This window comes from Pseudorca crassidens, chromosome 13, assembly GCF_039906515.1.
Source record: "Pseudorca crassidens isolate mPseCra1 chromosome 13, mPseCra1.hap1, whole genome shotgun sequence".
Lineage (NCBI taxonomy): Eukaryota > Metazoa > Chordata > Mammalia > Artiodactyla > Delphinidae > Pseudorca > Pseudorca crassidens.
This window is the reverse complement of record NC_090308.1, coordinates 20,426,400-20,435,394: the sequence shown is the minus strand read 5'-3', so window position 1 is coordinate 20,435,394 and position 8,995 is coordinate 20,426,400. Positions and strand designations below refer to the sequence as shown.

The following is an 8,995-nucleotide window of genomic DNA, read 5'->3' as shown; positions in this document are numbered from 1 at the left end:
TACTCCTTCTGAAGGTGCAGGGAAGTATTGTTCTGGGTCTCCCTCCTGGTTTCTGGTAGTTCCTTGGTTTAAGGCAGCATAACTCTGCTCTTCCATGGTGTTCTCCCGTGTGTGAATCTCTGTGCCCAAATTTCCCTTTTTTTTTTCTCCCTTTTTATGAGGGCACCAGTCACATTGGATTAGGAGCCCATCCTACTGACCTCACCTTAACTTAACTAATTATGTATGTAAAAATCCCATTTCCAAATAAGGTCACATTCTGAGCTACTATGGGTTAAGACTTCACATATGAACTTTTAGGGAATACAGTTCAACTGTGGATGAAGTGTCACTGCCTGCCTTGTCATCAAGGCATCAGCCACTGCAGCCACTCCTCTGCAGTGCACACTGAGGGATTCGGGATGAAGAAAACTGGACACTGGCCCTAGATAGATAAGGTGTATATCAAAGGAATGATTTCAATGAGCCCAGACTCTTGCATCTTCCTATACATAGAAAAGTGCTAAATTCATTAACTTGAGATGTCTGTGTTTTCTTTAATTAACAGTAATCTTTTGATGTTCCAACTATGTGGGCTTTTTTTTTTTCTTTTTGCAAAAACTCCTATATATCCTGATTCCTCCCTTACCTCTTCCGAACAGTCCCTTAGAGCTATCTGAGAGGGTGCCTGCCAGGCTTAAGTCCTCAGTATGCCTGCTGAATAAAACATAATTCTCAACTTTTAGGTTGTGAAGTTTTTTAGGTCAACACAACCCATAACACGTTTCTACTTCATAGCTTTAATGCTGATCCCTAACCTAGAGAAACTGATGTAGTTCTCCTATTTGTCCTTTCCCAAAGCCAACACTGCAGAGGGGTCAAATGATCAATTTAGACAAGTTTCACTGTGCCAAAATTGAACCGATTTCTAGCTTCGATCTCTAATAGATGTAGTTGTCCTACAGTCACTCCAGCTCCAATGTTATTGAGTTTTTCACATAAGCAAAAGAGGTCACCTACATAACACCAAAAAGTTGGTCTGCCTTAAGCTGTGATAACTTGTGATTCCTTCTGCCCCTCACTAAAGGGGTGTGTTGATTTCTGTGTATAACATTACAATATCTAGCAGTTATGTTTGACGATGCTTAAAATACTTAAACCTTTATTTCAAAATCGGTTTAACTTAGTAAGTTAAACTGGGCATAAACCTTTTCGTGTCCCTCATTTCTTGTCAGTAGGAAAAAAGCTTCATCCTCCTAGACCTTCCCTAAGTTCCAAAGAGCAGATTCAAACAGTTACTACATAGGGAGGAGAAGTAATGCAGAAACAAAAGAAGAGCTGTCAAGAAACGATAGCGCAGCTATAAAGCAGGGTCCTGGTTCCTCCTCAAGGGATATACATAGTATTATCTTCGAGTTCTTCTACACGAACTAAAGCCCCTGCCCAGGTAGAGGACAGTAACTGCAGGTTGAGCTCAAGATTCCTGGAACACAGCCCTGTTACCTCACCACCAACCAATCAGAAGAAAGTCACACACTCTTAGCCCTCACACCAAATTTTGCTTATTAAAAACTTCTCTCCCAAAGGGGACTTCCCTGGTGGTCCAGTGGTTAAGAATCCGCCTTCCAATGCAGGGGATGCAGGTTTGATCCCTGGTTGGGGAACTAAGATCTCACGTGCCACAGGGCAACCAAGCCTGCACACCAAAACTAGAGAGAAGCCCACACACTGCAACTAGAGAGAAGCCTGCGTGCCACTAGAGAGAAGTCCGCATGCCACAACAAAGAGCCTGCGTGCTACAATGAAGGATCCCAGGTGCTGCAGCTGTGATCCAATGCAGCTAATAAATAAATAAGTAAATATCTAAAAAATAAAAAAATAAAAATTCTTCCCCCAAACCACTGGGGAGTTCAGGGTTTCTGAGCACAAACCACCTGTTTTCCTTGCTTGGCCCGGCAGTAAACCTTTCTCTGCTCCAAACTCTGACGTTTTAGTTTGTTTGGTCTCACTGTGTGTCAGGCACACAAACTTGCATTCAGTAACAATATTAATATCAAGAAATATTGCTAATCAAGAAAGAAGTGCTGCTGGTAATTTAGGAAGCCCTAAATGGGAAATGGCCTATACACAGTACGTCATAATGCAAAATAGGTTAGAATGTTGCAAAGTCAAATTTTTAAAGTCCAATCAATCACAAAGCACAGGGCATGTAAATGTTAACAATACTGACTAGGCCAATAGGGCATTTTGCTTAATAGACTACAGAATTCCTGAGGAGAGAGATTCTGTCATCTGACTCAGCTTTGATCCCCAACAATGCCTAGCTCAGGGCATTGCACAGAACAGATTTTGATACATTAAATTGAATGAAGTTTTTAAAAATGTGGCTTATCTCCTTAACAGAGATAGGAAGAATTCAAAGTTAAATTTAAGAAGTAAAAAAAGTAAAACTCCACTTGCCAGGAACTGTTCTAACTACAGAGACTGGAGTAGACTCTTATCTCCATCCTAAAGGTAAAGGAACAGAGAGATTAAGTAGCTCACACAACTAGGGAATAATAACTGTGGGAATTCACACCTAGGGAGTTTACATTTAAAACCATTACAGGGCTTCCCTGGTGGCTCAGTGGTTAAGAATCCACCTGCCAATGCAGGAGACACAGGTTCGAGCCCTGGTCTGGGAAGAGCCCACATGCGGCAGAGCAACTAAGCCCGTGTGCCACAACTACTGATCCTGAGTGCCTAGAGCCCGTGCTTCACAACAAGAGAAGCCACCGCAATGAGAAGCCTGCACACCGCAACGAACAGTAGCCTCTGCTTGTCGCAACTAGAGAAAGCCCGCGTGCAGCAATGAAGACCCAGCACAGCCAAAAATAAATAAATTTATTAAAAAAGAAACAAAAACAAAAACCATTACAGTCCACATTCTCAGCATTGTGCTGTATGTCAGTTAAAAACACTGGTGAATAGCCAGAGATCCAGAGCTTCCTTTTCCCTAAGGAATTCTTCAACTGAGAGGTTTGCTGTCAGATTACCAGTGTATTGCTCCTGTTGAGCTCAAGAAATACACTGTAGGGATTATGCATTCCACCTCTGGCTTCACTCTATACCTAGGTTCAAATTTTGGCTTTGGCATATTGTGCTACCAACTTTTCCAAACTCAGTTTCATCATCTGTAAGATAAGGCTAATTATTTCTACCTCATAGAGTTGTGATTTCATGTTTAAAGCATTTAACACAGTTCTTGGTACATAATAAAAACTCAATAAATGATATCTACAAAGTATACTTATTTTGTGAGTAATATGTCATTGTATGAATTTACACAACTTGTTTATTCACTGTTGATATATATTGGGGTTGTTACTATTGACTATTACAAATAAAGCTACTAGGAACATTCTTATACAAGTCTTTGTATGGACTTATGCTTTAATTTCTCTTGGGTAAATTCCTAGAGTGGAAGAGGAGATATAGTCTTAGTTTTTATGAAATTGACAAAGTGTTTTCCAACGTGGTTGTACCATTTGATATTCCCACTAGCAGTGTATGAGAGTTCCAGTTCCTCTACATTCTTATCAACACTTGGTATGTCAGTTTTATTTATTTATTTATTTATAGAATTTGTGTGTGTGTGTAGTAAAAAATCATGAATTGACCATCTTAACTATTTTTTAGCATACAGTTCATTAGTGTTAAGTATATTTACATTGTTGTGAAACATCTTCAGAACCTTTTAATCTTGCCGAACTGAAAATCTATACCCATTAAATGACTCCCCTTTGCCCCTTCTCCCCAGCCCTTAGCAACAACTGTTCTACTGTTCTACTTTCTGTCTCTATGAATTTGACTACTTTAGATACCTCATATAAGTGAAATCATACAGCATTTGTCCTTTTGTGACTGGATAATTTCACATAACCTAATGTCCTCAAGATTCATCCATGTTGTAGCATGTGACAAGATTTCCCTGCTTTTTAAGGTGGCATAGTATTCCATTGTATGTATATTCATTTTGTTTGTCCATTCATCTGTTGATGGACATTTTTGTTGCTTCTACCTTTTGGCTATTGTGAATAGTGCTGCTATGCACATGGATGTGCAAACATCTCCTAGACTATGCTTTCAATTTTTTTGGATATATATCCAGAAGTAAGATTTCTGGATTATATAGTAGTTCTATTTAAATTAAAATTGTATGAGTAATTAAATTAGTAATTAATTTAAGGTAATTAATTAATTAAAGTAGCAATCAAAAATAGTATGAAGAGCTGCCAAACTGTTTTCCGAGGTGCTTGCACCATTTAAAAATACCACCAACAATGCATCAACTTCTCCACATCGCTGTCAGCACTTGTTCATTTCTTTCTTTTTGTCTTTCTTTCTCTCTTTCTTTATTTCACAGTAGCCTTCTCAATGAATATGAGGTTATCTCATTGTGGTTTTGATTTGCATTTCTTTGATGATTAGTGATGTTGAGCATTTTTTCATACACTTGTTGGTCAGTTGTCTTTGGAGAAATATCTATTCAAGTCCTTTGTCCATTTTTAAAATTGAGTTAACTGATTTTTTTGTTGTTGAATTGTAGGAGTTCTTTATATATTCAGGATATTAATACCTTATTAGATATAAGATTTTCAAATATTTTCTTGCATCCCATAAGTTGCCTTTTCACTCTATTGATCATGTCTTTTGATTAAAAAGACATGAGGAATGGCCCTCAGCTGATAGGCTATGTTTACATGTCAACAGCTCAGAAATATTTTTGCTATGAAAACCACTTGGTGGCTCTACAAGCACAGGTAAGCTTGTCAGAGAGTAAGTAAATGAACAACTTAGGCATCTTCTGAAAGATCAGTGGGTCCAAATTCAACCCCAATGTCAACAGCAGCCGAAACAACAGAAAAAGAGAGTCACACCTGGTTAAAAATACAAAAGAGAGATAAGATGCTTTTCAAAAAGGCTAACCTAGGATTATCTTTCAACCAGGGCTAAACCAAATAGAAGATAAATTACATGTTTGCATGCAGAGCCCTATCGTATTCATGCAGACCCAGAGTCCAGGCCTGCTTAAGTGAGTTGCTTTCTCTCCATGTTTGTCACCCCACATCCCAGTTCACAGAGGAGGGGAGAGGAGTTTGGGCACCTGCCACTCAAGTCTTCCCCCAGCCCTCAGCTTCCTAACGTCCCTGGTGCGCAGGGGTGGATCTGTGAGACTAGTTCAGCATTTTGATTGAGTCTATAATTCTTCTGGCTGACAAGGACAAAAAACTGTGCTGGCAATAGACCTAGAATAATCAGGCAGCACATCTGCGTGAATATTAGCACCTTATGGTGGAAAGAGCCCTGAACCTTGGGAAAATCACGTAACCTCTCTGGGTCTCATTTTCTCCTTGTTTTAAAATGGGCTAGATTAGAAGCCTGCACATCTGACTCACTCGGGATACTTGTTAAATGTAGGTATTTCTGGCCCATCCTTGCAGATTCTGATAAGTGGTCTGGCATGAGGATGGGGGTGGGAGATAGGAGTTGGGCTAGGGATGGGAGTGTGGATTGAAATCTGTTTTCTAAAAACTCTGCTGGTAATTCTGCTGGGTGGCCAGTCAAATTCTGTTGTAAATTTTTCAGGGATGATTTCAGAAAACCACAAAGTTAATATTCCACAAGGAACACACTAGTATTGTACTATGTAAAGTATTACAGTCTGTGCTGAAAGACAATATTTGGTGCTCTTTCCTCCCATCTCACAAAGACTAATCTGAGTTGACCCCAAAGTTATAAGTAGTAGTAGTAGTAGTAGTAACAATAAGAGTAATAGTAATATTAAAACTTATTGCATGCCAGACACTGTCCTAAATACTTCATAGGTCTTCATACAATTATCTTAACAACACTGTGAGATAGAGTATTACTATTATCCCCATTTGACAACTGAAGAAGCCAAGGCACAGAGAAGTCAAGTAACTTACTTATGGTAACACAGATAGCAAAATGGACCAGTTGGATTCAGGCTGGCTCAGAGGAACTTTCTGTCTGAAGAAACCCAAGTAGCTTCCCTGTAACATTTGGGGGCAGCATGGTTTTATGGAAAAAGCCAAGGCTTTGGTGTCAAGCACTTATTCAAATTCTGGTGCAATTACTCATTGCTTGTGTGGTCTCGAGTGACCTTACTAAAATACCATAGGCACTAAAATACCATAGGCTGGGTGGCTTAAACAACAGACATTTATTTCTCACAGATCTAAAGACTGGGAAATCTGAGATCAAGGTGCCAGCCAATTTGAGAGGCCTCTTCCTGGTTTGCAGAAGGCCATCTTCTTGCTGTACCCTCACATGGCTCAGAGAGAGAGGGCTCTGGTCTTTCCCTCTTCTTATATGGGCACTAATCCCATCATGGGGGCTCCACCCTCATGACTTCATCCAAACCTAATTATCTCCCAAAAGTACCCCCTTCAAATACTATCACATTGGGGGTTAAAGCTTCAACATAGGACTTTGAGAAGACACAACATTCAGTCCATAGCACGAAGTTTCAAATTTTTTAATCTGCAAAATATATATCACAGCTATTTGTAAGGTTTGAAAATAAAATGAAATAAAATTTTTATAAGGCCATAGCTCACTCTCATAATAAAACCAAAGTAAAACTTTCAAAAATTTTATTGACTACGTATCAGGCTCTGTTGACTAAAATCTAGAGAGTAATTACCATTTATTGTATACCATGTTTTCTAAACTGCATTTATGCATTGTACTCATTGAATCCTTCATAACACCCTTATGAGGTAAGTGTTATTATCACTATTTTATAGATGAAGAAACTGAGAGGTAAAACATTTTCCTGAAGTCACAGCTCATGAGTGGCAGAGCGGGGAATGTAACCACAGGGTGTGCTCTGAGTGCCTCTTCTGTTTAGACAGAAATATGTGAAATTTCTTATTTAAAATTTTCGTGAAATAAATCTAAATGGTTATTTTTAGGACCTAAGAGTTCTGAGGTTACAAGAAATGTTTACAATGAGCCTCAGAAGGAGAGAATTCAGTTCTTTCTTCTTTATGATGACCTCACTTGCAGACTGAAAATCAGGATACATGGGGAGGGGGAGTCAGGGAGATATTGGTCAAAGAATACACAGTTTCAGTTTCACAAGATGAGTAAATCCTAGAGATCTATTGCACAGTATAGTGCATATAGGTGATAATAATATACTATGTACTTAAAACTTTGTTAAGAGAGGAGATCTTATGTTAAATGTTCTTTAAAAAAAAAAGAGGGAGGAAGGAAGCTCAGAGGTGATGGTTATGGTTTTGGCATTGTTTATGGCGACAGTCTCATGTGTATACACTTTATTTCAAACTCACAAAAATGTGTGCATTAAATATGTACAGCTTTTTTGTGTGTCAATCGTACCTCCCCCCGCCCCTCCCCAATCAAGAGACATGATCTTACAGTGGAGCAAAATGGCTAAAAAAGAACTTGGGGGCCATAGTCTCTGCTTTGCCCCTTTCCCACACTCTACTCTTGACATCTATTACCAAGGCCAACTTCAAAGGGAGAAAATATAGCTCTGAAATCATTAGCCTAAGGGCAACATTCTTTTCTAGCTCTAGAATTCTTTAGTGTATGAGCTGTCATCCAGCCCTTAGTTCTCTGTTTCTGATTCACCAGTGGAGTGCAGAAACATTAATACTCTCTCCTTTGGAATAATTCTTCTGTGACCTTTTCACCTCCAGCCCAGCCTGTAGGCTGAACATCTCGGTTAAAGATAGAAAAGCTTCGTTTTCAGAGGAGATGATAAACAAACTGGGATTGAGTTTCCTTTTTAGGAAAGATTTTCTGGATTAAAAAAAGAAAGCGGTATTATTTTAATATTTTTAAAATGTGTTGGTTGTGAAAGTTTTGGAAAAAAATATATAGTATTGAAAGTTTCTGAAGAAACTGCATTGTAATCACAAAACCACACAACTGGTATTAGAAACAAAAGTACTGACGGAAAAGCCTCTTTTCCAACATAACCGGAAAAATGGATATAACCACTGAATCTGTATTTGACAGAATCCAAACACCCGGCTACTTAAGGTAACCACTGGAGAGGCTGGAGGTCAAGTCCAAGGAGGTGCCACAAAGAAACCACACTATTCATCCAGCCGGCGCAAGACAGTTAATCAATCACAAAGACAGAAAAATGAACAATAAGACTCTAGAATTTAAAGAAGTTAACCCCAGGAATCCTGGCTCTGTTGATGGAACAACCCCTCAAGTTAATATTGGACAGACCATACCATTATCTGAAGGGAGATAAGCAAAATATGTAGGGCTCTGGCACAGCTGCACTGAGCCACTTAAGGGAATAGCTCTTGGAGAAGGGTCCACGAGTAATGGCCTGGTATTAACATTTTGTGATAATTAAACAAGCATTGTTATTCACAATAATTGTGGCACAACACCAAGAAGTAATCAAAAATGTATCCATGTGGTTTTGTGTCTTAACCTTGCTCCTGACCTTATCTTATCTTTCCAATTTATAACTTTAATTTGGTCCAGCTTTCCTTGGCCATTTAGTTTCAATTTTATTTAATCGTTATATAAATAACCTTAAATCCCATGGAGAATCAGCAGATCACTAATTAATTAAATACTTATTAAGACAATGACAGCAAGAAATTTCTCTCTCTCTCTCCTCTCTTTTTTTTTTTTTTTTTTCTTGCGTTATGCGGGCCTCTCACTGTTGTGGCCTCTCCCGTTGCGGAGCACAGGCTCCAGACGCGCAGGCTTAGCGGCCATGGCTCATGGGCCCAGCCGCTCTGCGGCATGTGGGATCTTCCCAGACCGGGGCACGAACCCGTGTCCCCCTGCATCGGCAGGCAGACTCTCAACCACCGCGCCACCAGGGAAGCCCACTCTCCTCTCGTTTTTAAACAAAAATTGTTTGAGAGTCCAGTGGTCTCAGACCTAAAGTATTTGGCTTTACCCTTTGTTCAGGACTCCTGGAAAGCTGGGGTGCGCTATTGATCTA

The 8,995-nt window shown here is 39.4% G+C and overlaps 1 long non-coding RNA gene across 1 annotated transcript; it reads left to right on the top strand.

The window, feature by feature from the left end:
* The first annotated feature begins 4,708 nt into the window (after positions 1 to 4,708).
* On the top strand, positions 4,709 to 8,643 carry LOC137204949 (uncharacterized). The gene is made up of 2 exons (XR_010933922.1): positions 4,709 to 4,781; positions 8,035 to 8,643. It is a non-coding gene; the product is annotated as an uncharacterized lncRNA (long non-coding RNA).
* Positions 8,644 to 8,995: the final 352 nt, after the last annotated feature.